This window comes from Fundulus heteroclitus, chromosome 23 (genome assembly GCF_011125445.2).
Source record: "Fundulus heteroclitus isolate FHET01 chromosome 23, MU-UCD_Fhet_4.1, whole genome shotgun sequence".
In the NCBI taxonomy this organism is placed as follows: domain Eukaryota; kingdom Metazoa; phylum Chordata; class Actinopteri; order Cyprinodontiformes; family Fundulidae; genus Fundulus; species Fundulus heteroclitus.
In genome coordinates, this window is record NC_046383.1 from 13,436,472 (window position 1) to 13,456,404 (window position 19,933).

Consider the following 19,933-nt stretch of genomic DNA (forward strand, 5'->3'; position numbering starts at 1 on the left):
TTTTTACCTTATAAGTTCTATAACCATGTTATGGCCAACAGACACGTGTGAAAGACTGCTGACTTAACAGCTGTCCTGCACAGAGTCTCTGAGGCCACAAGGAGGGCAAAGCCACTAAAGTTCCTCACTAAAGACGCTGGCTGAATCCGAGCATATTGATGGAAAGTTGTGTGGAAGACAACTGCAGCTTGGAGAGAATTGTATGACTTAAAGTCTATCCAAGAGTTTGGGGGAGATTCACAAGGCGTGGCCTCCATCTGGAGCCAGCACACACAGATGTCACTCCTGAACCAAAGACAATATCAGAAGCGCCTTAACTAAACTAATAAGGAAAAAGGCCCTGATTGGTTATTTTCTCTAGTCAGATGAAGTTTTGCATTTCATTTGCACTACCAGTCAAAAGTTTGGGCTCACCTTTGTCATACAAAAGCTTTTCATTATGTTTAGGACTTTCTACATTGCAGACACACAGTGAAAACATCAAATCTATGACTCAAAAATATAGAAAATTATGTATCAAACACAAAAGTGTGAGATGACTCAAAACATCCTGTACGTTTTAGCTTTTTCTAACCCCCCCCTTTGTTTTGTTTACTGCTTTGGTCACTCTTCTATTGATGAGGTTCATAAGGTTAAACGCCAGAAATAGTTTTCCAGCTGCCTTGATGGAGTTTCCAGAGGTAGTCTTAACTTTTAACTGGTTGTGTAGATATCAAGGTCCCAGTGCCTGGAGAGGAACAGAATCCAGGGAGCTTGAAGTCCAGTGTGAGGTTTCCAAAGTCAATGATGGTTTGGTGAGTTATATCTGCTGATGTTGGTCCACTGTTTTCTATTTTTTTTTTTTTACATCTAAAGTCAAGGCAGCTGTCTACCAGGAAACCTGACAGCACTGCATGGTTACCTGTCATGCTTTATGAAGATGCTGATTTGATTTTTCCTGCAGAACCTGCCAACTGCACACACTTCCTGTAATGAGTCTCAGGAGCTAGACCCGGTAATTCGTGCAACACCCAGAGTACGTTTCAATTATTTTATCAAAAGAGAAAGTGTAGATGAACCTCTGGGAACGGAACTGACAGCACTGCAGTGGCTGGGAGTTTGCGCAGGGAACTATTAACTATGCTGAAAAAGCCACCAACCTTAACTGGATCCGTAAGGGACGTTGAATCTGATGGTGAATCCACTCTCTGGAAAGGGGCAGTCCAGAGTCATACACAGTAGAGCGAGCATAACAGGGGAAATCCAGCAGGTCCAGTCCCAGTCCGTTTCCAAAATCCAGAATTCAAAATCCGATAGGCAAAGCCACCGATGCAGATGGGCTGAAGCAACCTGGACCAAAGCACCTCAGCAGAACCACAGGCTGACTGCCATGCTACCCCGCTTTGATGCAGTAATTCATGCAGAGTGCATTCAGTTATATATAAGGATATACTTTTGAGTAAGCTCACATTTATGTATTAATATTCCAATCTTCATTAATTTTCATGTAATATAATTTTCTGAGTAAATTAATTTTAGGTTTTAAGTAAGCCACAATCATCACAATTAGAAAAGAAAATAGAACATATTTCACTCTGTGATGAATGTGTATGAGTCTCACTTTTTAAAATCAATTTATGGAGACACATAGATAGATTTATTCTTTTAGATTGTACATTATGTCCTTGTAGGTTATAGTCAAAATGCCATCACAGACCTGGCCACAATGAATTCACAGGTTAGAAATCAAGTTGCTTTAAACGCTGCTGTTTGGGCTCTCAGAGATTAGGCTGCAGGTTGTTTGTTATGCATTGAGCAGCCTGTTGTTATAACCTCCATGCACCCACATCTCCATCAGTGGATTCAATGCCTTTGTGTGTTTGTGTTAAAAAGACCCCTACAGTTTCCAACAAAACTCTTCACACAAATGTATCGATGCTATCTCACCAGAGCACGCACAGGCAGAAGATGACCTACATGCAGGAAACAATTCCATCTCACCGAAACAAACAGACATGGGGTGAGGAGCTGGACCTGCACTGATGGATAATTTCACCACTTGCACTCAGTCAACGTCAGTAAAATTACGTTGTTGTAAAAGTCTAATGCAGAGTACTGCAGGTCAAGTCCTGTACTCCAAGCTGAACACAAAGAGCAGCTGACGTAAGTCTGCCTGTGGTTAAAATGAAAGAAGAACGTTGGGAGTGGAATATTAAAGAACACACACAGAGATCCATTCAATAAAGTAGAACATTTTTGAAAGTGCATTTCTTTCAGTAACTCCGATCACTAAGTGAAACATTTATCAATTACTCATCGACTACCGTTTTCAAGCATTTATTTCTGTTCATTATGATAATGATTTGAAGCGGCTTGCTGCTGAATTACGCAATAGAAATAAACTTGACCCTATTTGATTATCTGCCTACAAGAAATTAAGAAAACCATCATTAAATTTACATTACAGACCAGACAATATTATAGAAATTGGCAAATTAAGCTAATACTTGGGTCAAAACATAGATGGTGCTGCTTAAAAAAATATTTTAATACAGAAATGTATAAAATGAAAAGCATGTTTAATACCTGCTGGAAGGTTTTTATTTTTAATCTTTGAAGACATTCATGAGTCATGATTTGGGTTTTTGTCTTGTTTTTTTTTTTGGGACTGATCATTGTTGTGCCATTACGCATGTTTTTAGTTATTTAATGTTTAATTAATAACTCATTTGACTGGTGAACATCAGCCCAATCAGCTGGTAACACATATAAAGGAGTGACACCTTCTCTTCAAGTCTAATTATTTAGTAACAGAAATAAAATGCACATCCAGTGAACACCATTACAGAATGTTGGATATCTGAATTAACCATATATTTCAACAAATCCTATAGTTTCTAGGCTAGTGAAACTTAGCTAAACTCCTAAGCAAAAGTAAGATTGAAGAAACTAAGGAACTATTTACACACCAAAGAACAAAAGGACAAATAAAGATACTGAAAACTACCACAACAATAAATCAGTAAATCTTGGGTTGACTGCAAATCTAAATTAGAGAACCAAAGTTCATCTTAAAGAATATGGAACTAATTTAGAACATTTGGTACATCTTTAACGTTATCACATTGAAATTCCAACTTAGATAAAACATTGTTTGAGAAAATAACATTTTCTAAGAATGAGTTGCTAAATAAAAATCAATAAACTGTAAGACACTTGATTTTTATTATTATAATTATTTCTCCGGGAAATAATTAAGCCTCAAATTGGTAACTTTGGAAGCTAGAGGGAGCTATAGCGGACGATTAATCGGAAATGACGTGTCGGAGCATGTCCTGGCCGCATTTACATCAGCTTGATGAGTTAATCTTAAGTTACACAAAACACCATTAAATCAAAATCTTCCTATTAATGCTATACTAACGCTCGTAGCTTTGGCTGAATTGAGCGAAACAAGCATTTTGTTAGAAAAACGTGGTTACATTTAGTAGGGTTAGTAGCAGTAAGTTATCTGGGAAGCTAATTGCGACTAATGTTAGCAGTCCTTGGGCGCTTACTTAAAAAGACTATTCAAGAATATTTTGTTGTAATGAGTGGACTGGAAAACACAAACTTTACCAAACATTTTATACACCTCATCGGTGCATAAAACCATACCTCTCAACTTTTGACGAAAGTTGAGAGTGAGATTGTGGTCCGACGGGGGGGGTGGTGGTGGTGGTGTTGGTCAATTCAAGACGGTCACTATTTTAAACGGACTATCTTACTTTCTTACTTCACATCATTCGATAAAGAAGGAAAGTAATGGCGACAGTTTGCTTTCAGAAATTATTAGGCAATTTGAATTATTTCAAATTAATAAAACATGACGACTTACCATTTAATTTGCACGCAACACGGACCGTAGAAGTGTTTCACTTTGGATGAGGGAAACTTGTTTGCGTGGCGGCGGTCCTTGCAGCTGTGTTCCCTCTACTACTGGATGTGCGGAAACCATTGTACCGCAAATTGGTTCCGCCATGAGGCGAAGCGTCCGTACGCGTGCGTTTCAAGAGTGAGATTTTGATTGTAAGATTGAGATTTTCAAAGTAATGCGTGTGAGCGTGTGCAATTGATGAAATGCGTGTGTCACACGGTCAATGCGTGAGAGTTGAGAGCTATGATAAAACCCTTATGGAGATGAAGTTTGTCATAACCGTAAAACACCCAGAACACATCAGCAAAGCATTATTTCAAAGGTCAGTAACAGGCAGCTTAGCTAAATCATAGTAAAACACATTAAAAGTAAAACCATTTTAAATGAATAATTCCATCCTGACTTTCCCCATCCTTTCTCTGCCAAACCTCTGCTTCTGTGTCTGTTTGATTGACTTTGGTTGTGGCGATAGGGCAGCCGGGGTAGGAGCAGTTTGAGCCAGCTTTTCTGACTTATGAATCCTGGCCTGGGATCTCTGGTTGAAAATTGTTTTAGCCGACAATGAGGAGGCTCGGCGCTGCGCGGAACTCTGCAGGCTTTCCTAGCGTGGCTGTGTGTGGAGCTGTGGAGGCCGTGACGTATTTAGGCACCGTCCAGCCGTGTGAAACTACTTCATGCAGTCTCGACTCAGCTCTCCTGCAAAAAGAATACTGAAAAAGATTACACACACAGCCTCGTTCAGTGGCGGTCGGCTGCTTGGGTTACGATGTTGAAGGATGCAGGCTGTACTTAGCTTGGTTCTGGCCTGCGCCCATGTGGCGGGTCTCAGAACTCCATTCAGGTCCACAGGCAGAGAGAGGGTTTCTCCCCAGTGTGGCTGATGAACAGCAGCAAAAGAGAGTGATGAGTCCAGGGCCTTATGCTTTCAGCAGGCACCCTGCTGTGAGAACAGTCACTTGGGGAGGGGTGACTGCAGCAGGCCGCTACATTTCTTGTGACTTCAGCCTTTGAGTCTTAGCTGTTATTTTTCTCTTGTCTGATTTCACAGCATCATTGTCTACTCATCTCAGTCATCTCTCAGCCACCACTCATTACCATAATTAGCTCCACCTGCTACTGCCACTAAATATTATCAAGTCAGTCCACCTGCTATTCTGCCAACTGCATCTGATCAAGTCTGTCTCTGCCTGCATCATCTGGTGAAGTTTTCTCTGCCTGCATCATCTGGTGAAGTTTTCTCTGCCTGCATCATCTGGTCACCTGCCTGATCCTGCCAACATTGTCTGGTCACCTGTCCATTCCTGCCATCATCACCTGTCATCTCCAGCCCTCATCAGCCATTACAACCGTTACCTTTTCTGTTAGCCACCATCTTCACTACTGACAATAAACTTTAAAGTACATTAACCTTCTGTGTTGGTTCTCCATGTACAAACATGACATTCATGTATATGTTTAAAGTTCTCAAAGATTGAAAGTATAGCCATGTAAGTAACAAGACTCAATGTCAACATGTTGGTATAGATTCTGAACCATTGTCATGGTAATTCTGGATGGCTAATTAAAAGGCAACCTCCTTTTATGCTTCCTTGTTTCATCCTCTCTTGTTTCTTAATTTATTTAACCTTTACTTATGCAAATACTCTCAATGAGATCTAAAAGCTCATTTTCAAGAGAGACCTATTTTGATAAAACAAGCACATCAAGAAAAAAAAAACAAAAAGGTTTTTCCTGATGACTGATCATCTCACAAATGGACAGAAGAAGCCTTTCAGTGGTGAAGACATAAAAAGATCCGACCCACCTCTATTCAAGCACAGAGAAAAACAACATGGGATGACATGATCATATTAATTTAGTACTCATTCATTCAAGTGTCCCATTACTCTTGGAATATTTTAGTTAGCTAACTGCAACATTTCAACAGCAAATCAACTAAAACTAATAAGCATGTGTGTCAGGTCTGTGATAAGTAAAATCGTTGCCCCAACCAAACATGTTAGTTCTGTTCCCCTTGTGTAAAACAAATCCCTGACATCACAACTATATGAATAGATCACAATCTTAATGGCATTCACAGAACAAAACTTTACATTCATGTAATGTTGGATCAGCACTGATAGTTACAGCTATAGTTTCAGCTTGGTCTTTTTTTGCCGCTGGCTCACATTCAACTCTATCAACTCTGCTTTGAATTGTAGGTTATTTTTCTAATTATGCAGGAAATGTAACAACAAATAGCATCTCAGAGCAGACTATGTTATTTTCAGGGACATACCACCTGCTGTTCACTTTGATGTCCTGAACCAGGCTAAAAGTGAGTTATCTCCAAGAGAGGAAGAGCAAAAAAAAAAAAACTTTAAGCATCACTTCCAAATAGGCTATGATGATTGATTTAGATTCAGTTTTCAATTAAATTCAATGTATTTACTGTATATAGAGCAAATTCACAACACACACCATTTCAGGGCACTTTACAAAAAAAATCAATTAAATCCAATAATTGACCCAAGTTGTCTTGTTCAGTTCATTATTCAAATTGGTTTAAAGGGTAAGATGATACTAGCTCCTTTAGTGGCTCTGTCTTGAAGAGAAACAGAGCTACATAGATAAGCTCTGAGTCAGCTTTCACATCTAGAGAATAAAAAATAGCAAATACAGTGAGTTTCACAGTACGAGAAACGGGGTTAAACACTTGCTATGTTTGTTTTTAGTCATGCAAATTTTTGAGCGTGCTTTTAAAATGTTGCAAAAAAAGAAAACACAATGTGAGTTTCCTTTTTGGTTTTCTTGAATAAAAAAATCAAACCATTTCTAACAACACCATGTTGAAAGGATCTGTGGCTGCTTACTGGGGAGACAACAGAGGACAGGACATTTGCTTCATAGATGTGAAGCATCTATGCTAGCCAGACCAATGGCTGAGTTCTGTACCAGTAAACTGGTAGGGAGGACAGATTCTTCCTCACACTAAGAAACATATCTCCATTGTGAACAATTTTGCCCCAGGACTTGGATTTAGGGGAAGAAATGAGGGAAGAGGACACACTAAAATGTATGCCTCAGCTACAACTGAGAGCAACGAGCAGGGTGTCAACAGGCAGGCCACTGAGGTGACTGCAGCTGTTGTTTGTGAGCTTAAGGTTTATTATGTATGACATCAAAGTAACAAGGCTGGTCTGAACCTGAGCAAACATGACAACATCATTTTAAATGAATACCAAACTCCACAGAGTGCTTGCAACCTGCTTTTTGTCTCCCGGCTACTTCTCTAAGGCAACATTACACATAGGATCCATCCCCATGTAAATGTCCACATGATAAACTTACACTGAAGCCTGAGTTTGACTTTCCAAATGTATCATTATCACTCTTCAGCAACTTTGGGGTGCGTTCTTCGCTTCCGTGGGGTCTTTTTTATTTTCCTACTTTTTCTTTTTTTTCTTTCATCCAAGAAGAAAAATGCAAATAACTGAAAATTATCTGCCGGATATATCTGTAATAAAACACTTTTCTTTCACAGCAGAGACTAAAAGGATGAGGTTTAATATGGTTTTCTATGGTGAGCAGTTTTTTTCTCCCAGAGTCAAGAAAAACCGTAATGTTCCTTCATGTTGATTCTAATATTGGAGAATGAGATTGCACCCACGCTGATAAGGTCTTGCAAAGTGAACTAAAATATGTCAACATCAGCCAGATAATATCAGGCCTCTGCTTGTTTTATTCACAGGAAAACCTGTTGATACACGGCTCAGAGATTTACTGATCTGGACCAAACAAAAGCCAAAAGCATGTTTGAATTCACTCTTGAGGGAATTGCTTATCTGTAGAATCATTGAATCTTTATTTCCTTAAGCCAAAGAAAACTAAATGTAGGTGGATTTACCTTAAATCTACTTCAAAATTATCATTGCCTGTATTTTTGTTCTTCGAGTGTTTTAACTCTCTGAGCTTAAATTGCACACACCTTTACACTCCAGTTCAGCGTTGTTGTCAGAACAGAAACGTTCTGGGTTCTTATTTTTTGCATGTTTTTCCTGTGCATGCATGAATCTTTTCAGATACTCCAACTGTTTACCTGTAGCTGATGAACATGCATTATTGGTTGTCTTAGTATATTCCAAACATGTTCACATTTTTAACTGAACATTTTAAATATGTTAAGAAGGAAGTGTACTATCTCTAAATGTGTGAAAAAGTATGGTAAGACCATGCTTCTACAAATATTGACATTATATTTTAACACACTTTAAAAATAAGTATTGTACTACAGTACACTTTTAAGATATGTGTTGTATAAAAGTATACTTTAAGTAAAAATGGTATGTATGATTCTAAAGTGCACAACTGGAACATTGGTTTTGAACATGTTTTATGCATATTTCAAAATGTATGCTCAGAATGAACATTATAACAATTCACTTATAGCGTATTTTAAAAGTAAACCTTTTAATATGCAGATTTTTAAAAATATCTTACTGCTTAAAGAAATTTGAATATAAACTTATCTAATATGTTATCCTGGGGCAGCTTTTGGCTTCCTGACATTTAGAAATCTTGAAAAATTAATGATTGGAGTAAAAAATATGTATTTTTTTCATCTGTGAGAATTACCAATATAAATTCACCTTGAACTTTATGTGCAGATAAATGAGATAACATCACCAGAGGGAGAGCATGAACATTTAATATGTTTAATCTTTAAAAGAAAGTTCAGTGGATATATTATACCAAACGCCTTGACCTAAGTGGCACTCCAGTAAGTTTTTCAGATTCAGTTCTAATATTATTTCTTTTTAATTCTTAGCGAGCTTCAAAACCCAAATGATGTCACACTAAATCAGATTTCCGTTTAGAGGTGAAGGTGAAAAGCTTAAGGCTTGTCTGGGACGGAGCCCAGGAGTACAACGTGAGCCGCTTCTTTCAGTGCAATGAGCTGCATCGCTGAAAACATCCCAGATGAGATTACACAGAATACATGCACAATGTGGAGCTGTCAGCTAGAAGAACATAGAAATCACTGTAGCATGCAGATCTAAGCTTTGTGTTTCCTGCTTACTTTTTTAGCTCTGATTGTGCAGGAGGTCCATGGATCAGAAGCTGCTGCTGCTGTATAACTACTTTCCTGAATGATGCTTTCAATTTCACATGTTACACAAAGACATTTGATCAGAAATCTGAGATTCAATTACACAATAACCTATCTGAACATTATATCTTCTGATTTTATTTTGCTGCTACAATGGTGAAGTAAAATGTATATTACCTGTTTTTAGTAAGACAATAATCTGATGTAAACAGCTGATTTTCAAATGTCTTCATAAAACGGCTCCTGGATTCTGCAAATAGCAAGTTTTAAGTCATTTTCTGAATAAGTGCTTTCTCCCTACTTGTTGACAGCCTGGTTAGACTTTGACAAGTTAGTAGTTAGTTAAAGTTTTCTGCTGTAGCTAAAGCTTTTCAAAGGGGCACAAACGTAGAATTTGGCAAAGTTTGAAGCTAAAGTTTTTGTAAGACAGAAACAATGAGTTCAGTGGTGAGATGCATTTAATTCTACTGGAAAAGGTGCTTTATTTACTTTAAAAGTAAAACTTTACATAATTTAAATATATATTTGCTGTGTCATGTGTTATGAGCTAATGAAATTCCAGTCAAACAGCTGAATTCATCATGTCGCCCACATTAACAGGATCGGTACTTTAGCAGAGTTTCAGATGCCTGGAGGTCTCCTTAAAGTGAGCAAAAGAAGTTATACAGGCCAGTTTGTCTTTGCATCAAACGCAATTAAAGTGCTCTTCAAGCCTCACCATTGCCACAGTGAAACATGGTGATAGCAGCATCATGCTGTGGGGAGGCTTTTCTTCAGCAGTGATATGGAGGCTGGGCAGATTTTTTATTTATTTATTTATTTTTTTTTTTTTTTTTTTTTTCCCAGTGTCCTGTCTAGCACTATGGCAATAGGAATTGATATCTCAATGCCAGATGGAGCTCGACAAATTTTGCTTTTACAAGTGGAGCAAACAGCTTTCGCCATAGTGCTCCACTTGATTTATGCTTGTAAATAGCTTTATTATGATTCCTGCAAGGAGAATTTCAAATTATATGGACATGACAATGGGAGAGTAAAGGAAGAACAAAAAGTGAAAGAAAAGAAAAAAAAAGAGTAGAGGTGAAAGAAAGAGGAGATAAAAGGAAGAGAATGATAAAACGTCCTTTGTCTGCTCCATCACCTGGAAAGAGACACAAAAAGAACAGCACAACCAACAGACATAAAGCAACAGATACACTCGAATAACACCTAGATGCCATTGCTAAATCATATATATTATTATGTAAGCTGACATGTGTAATGTGATATTTGAAAAAAGAAAGTGACACAACATAAATAAATAAATAAATAAATAAATTATAAGATTACTGTATATAAGTGAACACTTAATACCTGGGACCCAGCACCTGTGGGAGATGTGAAAGTGCACTAGTTTAGGTGAAGATTATCCAGAAATAGCTTGATAGTGATTGTGGAGAACCAAAGACCCACCTTCCCCGAGCACAGAGGCAGGCGTCAGGGGACCCGTAACCCCGGACTCCCAAAGGGGTCCCTAAAGCAGGTCGCCCAGGAGGGGCCGACACAGGATATCTGCAACCCCCCCCCAAGGAAGGAGCAGAGACGACCCCGAGGAAATCCCCCAGCCACCGCAATGCCGACGCCCTCAAGAGCCGCGGAGACGAGCCCGTGGGCTCCGCCGGCAGCCAGCCCCGCTGAAGTGGTCCTGGCCATGGGCCATGAGGGCCAGAGGCCCCAGGGGCGCCCCGCCCCCGCGACGAGGGCCCCGGCCGCCCCCCGGGGGGCCAGGCCCCGCGAAGAGGCCGCCAGGAGTGGGCCGGCGCACGCCCGGGAACCCGCCCCAAACCCGAAGCCAACCAATGCGCCAGGGGGCCAAGGCGCCCGCCAACGAAGTGGAGGAGGGCAGGACGTGGGGGGATGGGCTCCGCACCTATCGGAGACTTGGGATGTTCTTGGGAGAGGGAGCGGACCACACCCATACCTGAAAAAAAAAAAAACTCATTCACCCCATCCCTCCCTTGTGCCCCACTCGCCACACACAGAAAAAAAAAAAAAAAAAAAAAAAAAAAAAAAAAAAAAAAGACGCTGTACACACATTCCCACATAACACTCACATCCAACACTGACCAAAGGGGGGGGGGGTCACCCCAAATCGACTATACGACTGCTTGTGCCCGACCCCCGGCCCCCGACCAGACGCCCCCCGGACCGGGCCCCCCCAAGTGGGCGGGCCAACACGACCCGCACGAGCCACCCGGCCAGAGCCCCCCCCTCCCCCTAAATACCTAATAAACCCCCTCCCTCCCCCCACCTTACCCATGCCATCCCTGCCCACCGCCCCCTGGGGGGAGCGGAGGCATCAGCCCCAGACCTGGCAGGCCGCTGACTGCACACCGCAGCCCCCCGCCAAGACCCCGGACACAGTGGCCCGCACCTCCTCCAGGCCCCAGACTCCTTGCCTCCATCGGAGAACGGGGGTGTGCAGAAGACCCCGACCCTCCCTACGCCTGCTCAAATGTTGTGTTGTTGCATGTTGTTCTCAAGTGCGTTTAAAAACTGGGAGCGCCGAAGGGGATGCACGGCACAGCCCACCCCCCTTTCGGAAGGTAGCTGTTGCCAGCGCACCCCTTCCGTGTGACTGCCCAGAACCCTCAATGTCTAAGTGGGAGAGGAGGTGAAGGGAGCCGTCCGAGGTGAGGCCCACACAACATAAGCCCCCCCCCCCAAGACGTCTTCCCCCCACCCCCCCTACCATGGCCTATATGAGTGTGTGATGTGAAAAATGTTTGAAGTGAAAGTGTCTAAGATGCATGATAAAATTGGGGAGAGGGGCGTCACCAGAAAGTGGCAACCTCCAGTAACGCCCCCTCCCTCATGACCTGCATGTGTGGCGGCGTGATGGAGCAGGCAGAGGGAGGAGTCCGGGGATGGGGAGCAAATGACTGGGAAGCCAACCCAGGGAGCCAGCTCCCCTACTGACTCCAATAGGCACCCCCGCTCCCCGAAAGCCCCACCTAGAGAAGGGGGCCTAGCCAGCGGCACCACCGTAGCCCGGGGGCCAGGGAGAGGCCGCAGGGCCCGCCAGCCAACCACCCACCAGGACCAACACCTCAGCCCCCCCCAGCCCACCCACCAAGCCTACTTAAACTAACTAAATAAATAAATAAATAAATAAATAAATAATAATAATAATAATAATAATAATAATAATAATAATAATAATAAGAGGGGGGGACCCTGGCCAGCCGGCCCGCACGAGCCACCCCAACCCCAGGCTGGGCAGATTTTAATGGACGATGGATGGAGCTAAATACACAGCAAACCTGGGAGATCCTGCAAAACACTTGTACTGGATGCCGTTTCTATGAGGAAGGTCTTAAATGTACAGATAATCTCTTTGTTTCACCTCACCAACTTATTTATTTTAGAAATTTCAGAAATGTTTTAACTTTGTTCAGTATTTTGGTAAAATGCTCCCAGGACTTTTGCAGATTTTTGACAACAACAAACTTAAAGTAGTAGTTTGTAGTTCGCCTCTCTTCACAGTATTACGATCAACCTCTACTGACGTTTGGAAGCTGGAAGCTATTATTATAGACTGTGAAGCGACAGGTGAAAGATAATAATATATCAAGACTTACCAACGTACACTAAAAGTTAAAAAAGTATCACTGCAGCTACTCAAGGACGTGGACAGAGACGAAACCTTTTTTCTCCTGTCGGATGAAGCCTGGACTTGAGAGCAGACATCTGAAGCCACCAGGCTGGATTAAAAAGCTAAGAGCACGCCACGGACTAAAAAAAACATATGGTGAGGCATCTCCCTGGCCTGGCATCTCGAACATCTGCTAACAGAGATATATGGGCCAATCAAACAGTTGTGGGCTGGATATGTCACATTCTATATTTAGACGTGCTATGATGAGGGATGTGCAGCATGTAGAGCATGAAGTCTGGGTGAGACCACTGCAGCGGGTTACTCATATGATTTGGACCTTTGCTGACAGTGCATCACGTGGTGGGGAACTTCTATCAAAATTACTTTTTTAAATATTAATTAATTAAAGTAATCCAACCCAAACTTGGCAAACAATCTAATTATTTACATTATGTTGCATTTTCCTCGGTGAATTTGACGATTCTTCAGTAGTTTAGTGTAAAAGGGCCCTAAAGCGTGAGGCCTGGTTTCAAACCTTCTGCAGAAGTTGCTCTGCTCCACTGGCTTGTGCTTCACAAACTAGTAAAGCATGTAATGAGAACAATTTAAAAGATATCGTGACTGGGAGCCAAATTCCTTATTCCCTCTTGGAGTCCTGTTGCTGTGTCCAACCAAGACGCTGCGCTGTAGGTTAGAAGCATCTTTAAAATACAACACAATCTCTGTCAGCATCCAGAGCTGTTAGGGAGAAACAAAATATGCAGAAAAGGTTAACCCCAAGGTTAAGAAAATGACTCGTGGAGTCTAAAATAGACTGAGGATGTTACTTCTCAGTCGAGCTGACACAACTGTGTGCTCTCCCAGGCTGGAGGTGTGTTCAGCCTAAAGAGAGAGACAGCAGACATTCCTCACGTACTCAATGCCTGACTCATCTATTTAGAGTCAGAAACTATCCCGGCAGCAGTGCTTTGAACTCAGCTGGTCATCCCTCATGAGCTGTGGAAGTGCTGGGAGTAAAACAAGAGGCGTCTGTAAATTGAGAAAGGATAAGTGCTAAAAGCTGCAGAGATAAGATATGAGCATTTACTTTACTTTTCTAACATTAAGAACGTGTCCATTCTGGATGTGTGGTGTTCAAAGCTTCCCCATCTCCCCAGCTGTACAGTGCCCTGCACTTTAATCACGTTACAACCACAAAGTGAAAAGCATTTTACTGGTATTGCATGTGTTTGACCAGGGGAAAGCATCACGTACGAGGCAGAGCCGCGATGAAACGATGAATTTAATGATGAAACTTACAGGAAAACACAAACATGCAGAAAACAACAGGATAATCCAACAGGGAAGAAACAGAAAACCAGGAACTTCGATACCAAAGAGGAATAATCAGCTGCATGAGAATCAGGTGAGCATAATCAGCAGAATACCAATCAGTTGGAGGGAGGAACAACATGGGGAACTAACGATACACAAATGGGAAAAAACAAACAAACTATGGATCATGACACATGGAGAGAAAACAGTACAAAGTGTTTCTAGTTTTTCCAGAAGTCAAACTTTTAAAAGTGCAGTTATATTCAGCCCCTTTTACTATGACACCCCTTATTAAAACCCTGAGCAACAACAACTTGGAGATGCAAAGTGACCGGGGCTCCTTTCTATGGAGTTTAATGTAAGCATGAATCCAGGTGTTTTGTGAAGTTCTCAGAGGTTTCCTGGAGAATTTAATTATAAAAAACCAAGGAACGCAGCAGACATGTGATGGACAAACTCGTCGGATGTTTACAGCATCTTTAGGTTGTAAAATATTATCCTAAGCTTCCAACATCTCTGTCAGGGCAATATTCAATCCGCCACCTGCAAACAGAGCGCTGCGGCCTGCAGGGGTCAGTTTGGACCCGACCACCTAAACAGACAAGACATTATTCAGAGAAACAGCCAAGAGGCCAATGGGCACTCTGGAGGAGATGCAGAAATCTTGAGCTCAGGTGGGAAAACCTGTTAACATGACAACTATTAGTCCTGTGTTTTACATTTCTGACGTTTAAAAAAAAGAGTGGCAAGAGTTTTTAAAAGCAAGTCATCAGGAGTTCTGCTTAAAGTTTGCTGCTAGTTCTGGAAGATTTTGGTCAAGACCAACATACCAATATACAGACAGGATTATGGAGGAAAGAGTAACACTAGACGTCACCCCAAACACAGCAGAATAAAATATGGTGGCAGCTTTCCTCCAGCAGGACCAGGAGAGCTAACAGGAGGATGGATGGGGATAAATTCAGGGCAATTCTGTTCTAAGCTCCAAGACTTGAAAATTGATTTTCACAGATGCTCTTCGTCCAGCTGGCAGAGCTTGAGCTGTGTTGTAACAGAGAATGACCAAAAAAACTATAAAAAAGGTAGCTCTACAAAACCATACATCATTTTCCACCAACTTTGTAATCATGATCAACTCTGTCAGTCTTCCCTATGACCTTCACATGAAAAGCATTGAAGTTTGCAGTCATAAAGTGACAAAATGTGAAAAAGTTTCAAGGCTTTTCATATTAGTACAGTTCCCTGTAGGACCACCCCTGCAAGAATAAACGTTTGTTTTATGTTTCATAACTAATCCTGAAAATGAAAGTAGGAAATTCCTCTAAATGTTTTGGAGAAATTCAAGCACTATGAAAATGGAACTGGATTTTATTTAATATTCATACTTATGTATATGTATACATATGTATACTTTCATTCAGTTATAATGTAGTAATACATCCACTTTAACATTGACAATGAACTAAGCGTTATTATACATAACTATACCATATTGCTTGTAAATGTCATGTTAATGTAGAAAACGCATCTTTTTGTTTTACACAGAAATCTTTTCCCAACAGAACTCAGTTGCTTAAAAGTATTTTACAAACCACATAAATCCTGGAGGTTTATCTAAGGACTCCCACATCTGCCAGGAACTGTTTTTATTTTTAACAGTCAGACTTATTTCCACTTCTTACACCAACTTCAGCGCTGGGGACCTTCGACTCTTTAACCTCAATGAAGCAGGAAGAGGAAAGAATGTTTCTGAGGCACCAGAGGAAAATATTCCATGATCAGCTTTACCCACTCCTGAAAAAATCCAAACAGGAACATATCAGCCGTGGACTCAGGCGGCACACAGAGCGGGCCAAAAAGGAAATGACCAGCCACCAGCTTTCGGGTGCGGCAGGTTCAGACTAATGGCCACATAGCCTGTGACCTCAGTGGCATCATAAAGCAGGCTGAAGAGGAAAATTGTTTCCAGAGTCGAAAAAAAAAAAAAACAACCCCTGAAGCAACTCCAACCATTGATGTTTTATTGTGAAATTGAATTCAAGTGAAATTTGTTGTTTTTGCTATCATCCGTTTTTTAAATAAAATGTGAAAAACGTAACTATACTTTTTTTTTAGGAGGGTTGCTGGTCATGTCTAATGTCGGCATAAAGGCTGAAAGCGGAGCAATATTCCTATCAAAGCTTTATCTTCTGTGCAAAAACAGAGGCCTAAAAGAAAGATAATCCGCTCGGTCGGTAGGCAGGAAGGAAGGAAATTCACAAATCCAGTAACAGCAAAGAGAGAAGTACCCAAAGACTTAAATAAATAATAAAATTGTATTTAACACTCACACTATATTACATTTCATTTTACAAATGTGGTATTATCAGAGTATTAAAAAGTCTAATTGGCCTGCGTGCAAAAGATCTGCGTATAGCTTCTCATTTCGGCTGCTGCAGCAGCTTTTGGCCGGCCGGTGTCCGTTATTGATTTCACTTTGTTCAGTCTGGCCCTCTCCACAACTATGTGTAATGACTCCAGCCCACTGCTGCTTGCTGTTCCTGCACCTTAGGTGGACATAAGAAAAGGTCCGGGTGATAAAATAGTGTGCACTTATCTTACAGTAAGTATTTTGCTATAGGAGCAGGGAAGATAACAAAAGAGAAATAAAACTCTTTTGCTGTCCCACAATGGGGGAATTCAGAAAATGTTTGATCGCAGTAGAAGAGCACCACCTAGAGAAATTAAAAGGCAGGTTAACATGCTTGCGCAAAATACAGCAGCTTGTTTCAGACCCAGGTAAAGTGTTTGGTCTTAAAGGCAACATTTTCTTTTCATTTCTACTCAAAACACCTAACATGCACGGTGTTTGTGGAGTTTAAACACTGATTGTGGTGTTTGTTCTTGGTGTTGCAGCTGATTCCCACCTCGTCAGGAAGGAAGAGGCCCATCTAAGGGATGTTGCTCTTTGATGGGATAATTTTGTGTCATCCATCACGGTAATGTTGATCTTCTTGTGGAGCCAGAAACGGCTTTAGGATGAAAGTTCAGCTGCAGAAAAGATGCTTAGAAAGGAGTTTGGGCGTTTTTAAATGAGCGACAATGCTGCCCTCTACTGGCTTTCTGAGGGTAACACAGTCAGATTTTCTGCTGTTCAACAGATGGCGTAAACCTATTTAAAATATAAAGTCCGCTTTAAAGAAGCTAAACATCTTTGTAGTGGCCATATTAGTGCAGATGAAAGTGAGAGTGATAGAGGTTTGGAACAGACTTGTGAAAAAATGGTGCTTAACGTTGTTTGGTTGGGTTTGTTTAAAGTCCTTCATCATTACTTTAAATCTTGAAACTTGTAGGTTGTCTCATGTTCAAGATGAAAAAGATAAATTAACCCTATTTCAGAGGATGTCAATTAGTCACCTTAGAGGGGTGACTATATCTTTCAGTATCACATTTTAGTCTTAACTTTTAATTCATAGGTATTTCTCTCATGACAAGAAGCTATTTCTCTAGTAGCGGCAGAAATGTTTGCTCCTAATGGTTTGGCCTCTATCAGGTTTGGTCATATAGGTCCTGGAGTGATGCATTTATTTGTTATGTGACTTTTATGTGACCTTTGAGGGGAATTATTTGCACTGGACTTTATTTAAGTGTCTTAAACATTATGCAATTTTCTTGTCACTTTATCATTACAAGCTTTTTTGCGTTCGGTCTAATCTATAAAATCTAAATAAATTTTAGAGCTTTTAGAGATTGGGGATTTAAAAAGTTACTTTTACAGGATAAAACATGATTCTGTCGTTGTCCGCTTCACTTCCTCGCAGAAGGTCTCTGGTTCAAAGCTAAGCAGTACTTCCTGTCGGCCATTGGCAAACTCATCTTAGGTGGGGTTTAGTTTTTTGTGGGTATAGCAGCTGTTTTGCAAGCACATCCTGGTGAGCTATATAGAATAGTATAAAATTAGACCCAATGTCCTAATTTCAGGAGCCACACAACTAATCGCCTCCTCACCTGTTCATAATATTTCCATTCTCCTTTAAATAATTCTCCTAAATGTCTTTAAATAATTAAGAGTCGTGATTGTTTTCTTATTCTGCCAAGATTTTACTACCTTAATTTCAATTAGTACTTAATAGATTTAATCAAGTTACTTTCATTTTGACAAGTATAAATTATAATGCAGGATAGATTTGTTCCCTAAAATTGACCTGCACTCTCATTCTATTATTATCATTCATAATTATTAAGCTTAGGTTTTAAAAAAAAAGTCCTTGATAAAATCAGACTTTCATTAATACTAGTGTTGAGGTCACATATGTACTTGGACTTGCACTAAAATGCAATACCTTTCCAGGTAATACACTTGCATGCCACGTTGTCACCGTATACCAAGGATGCTTCTTTCACAAACCACATCCTGCATGAATGCATTATTCTTACAGCCGCCCTAGAGCTGATGGGAATAAATGAATAAAAAAACACTTAATCCTTCACATTACTTAAATTCTCTAAAGTTTTGCTACAAGAAAGGCTGAATCTAAAGACTATAACTATTTTTTTAAATATATACTTTACACACATATCAACAAGATTAACAAATAATCTAAACTGATGTTACAGCCTTTTGGACAAACATTTTTATTGTTAAGTCTTATTACACATGAAACCCAGTTTGTTTTACATTTTTTAACTGTTTGTGCCACAGTCAGGGAAATGAAATTGACTTTGGTGAAGCTGTTCAGTGCAGCCGTCTCTCCTGCTAGCTGTGCCATGCTCTGACTACAGAAGGCAAAACGGCCCACGTGAGGTCCTTGTGATGAAAAATGCATCATTTACACCCACAGAGTGTCGTCTCTTTTGTTTCTCGGCTCATGCAGCTCTCCGACACGATGCCTCCTCCTTTGGGAGAAGAGAAACTCAAAATATCTCGACCTCCTTGTGTCAGACTCCACTCGCCTCGCAGGGTGAGGCTCTCTGGTGGCTCAGCTGACAGTGACAAACTGACAATGGCTGAATGCTCCACTTCTCATCTGTAACATATATTGAAAAAGTACTTGTTTGCCTTTTCAGGTTTTGATAGAAAACACAAAGGCAGACAGTGAAAAATAGATTCCTTAATGCTGATCCCTCCACTGACGTTGGGACGTGTGGTTTAAGTGACGGACACGTCCACAGGATGGCTGTCAAGGACAAATGACTGAACAAATTGGTATTGATTGGATTCACAAGGACACAAACTTATATATTGTAACGAATCACAAAGTTAATTTAAACTCGTGTAATTGATTCAGAAGCACTGAGCTTTGGCCAAGGTTGTGTTAGTCAAGTCACCTTTTCATGTCAGGACTGCTCCAGTTTGGTCCTGGACAGCCCGCCCGGGCTTTACTGAGGGTTTTACCTTTTTCGCTGTCACAAACAAAAATGCTGGAGACGACTTTGAAAGCGTCGTTTAGTTTGCTTTAGCAGCCAGAGTTCAAAATAGGTATGAAATAATGAGACAGGACAGCCGGCTGTCACTACTTTCACGCATGATTTGACAGAAACGCCTCATTACATGAGCTGGTGAGGAATGCAAAGTAAACCTGAAGAGCAGTTTTGACCTTGAGGGAAAAAAAATGGTTCCACTTAAGTCCTACAATGTGAAAACGTGACCCTTTCTCTTGTGTATAACATATGTGTATAACGTATAATGAGTATAACACTGTGGACAGACATTGCAGGAAGTCATATTAAATGTTCTATGCTATGCAGATTCATGAGGGTAAATCACACTGCAAAAACCCAACTTAAAATAAGTAAAATGTTCTTAAAATGTGTGTATTTTTCCTTGCTTTGAGTAGGTAAATAAGATGATCTGCCAACAGAATAAGATTTTTGCACTTAAAATAGGAACAATTTATCTCCATCTTATCTTATTTCAAGTGAAGTATATCTAATTATCTTATTTTAGGGGTCAAAATGCTCATTCCATTGGCAGATAATCTTATTTAAAAACACTAAATTTAGAAACATTTTACTTATT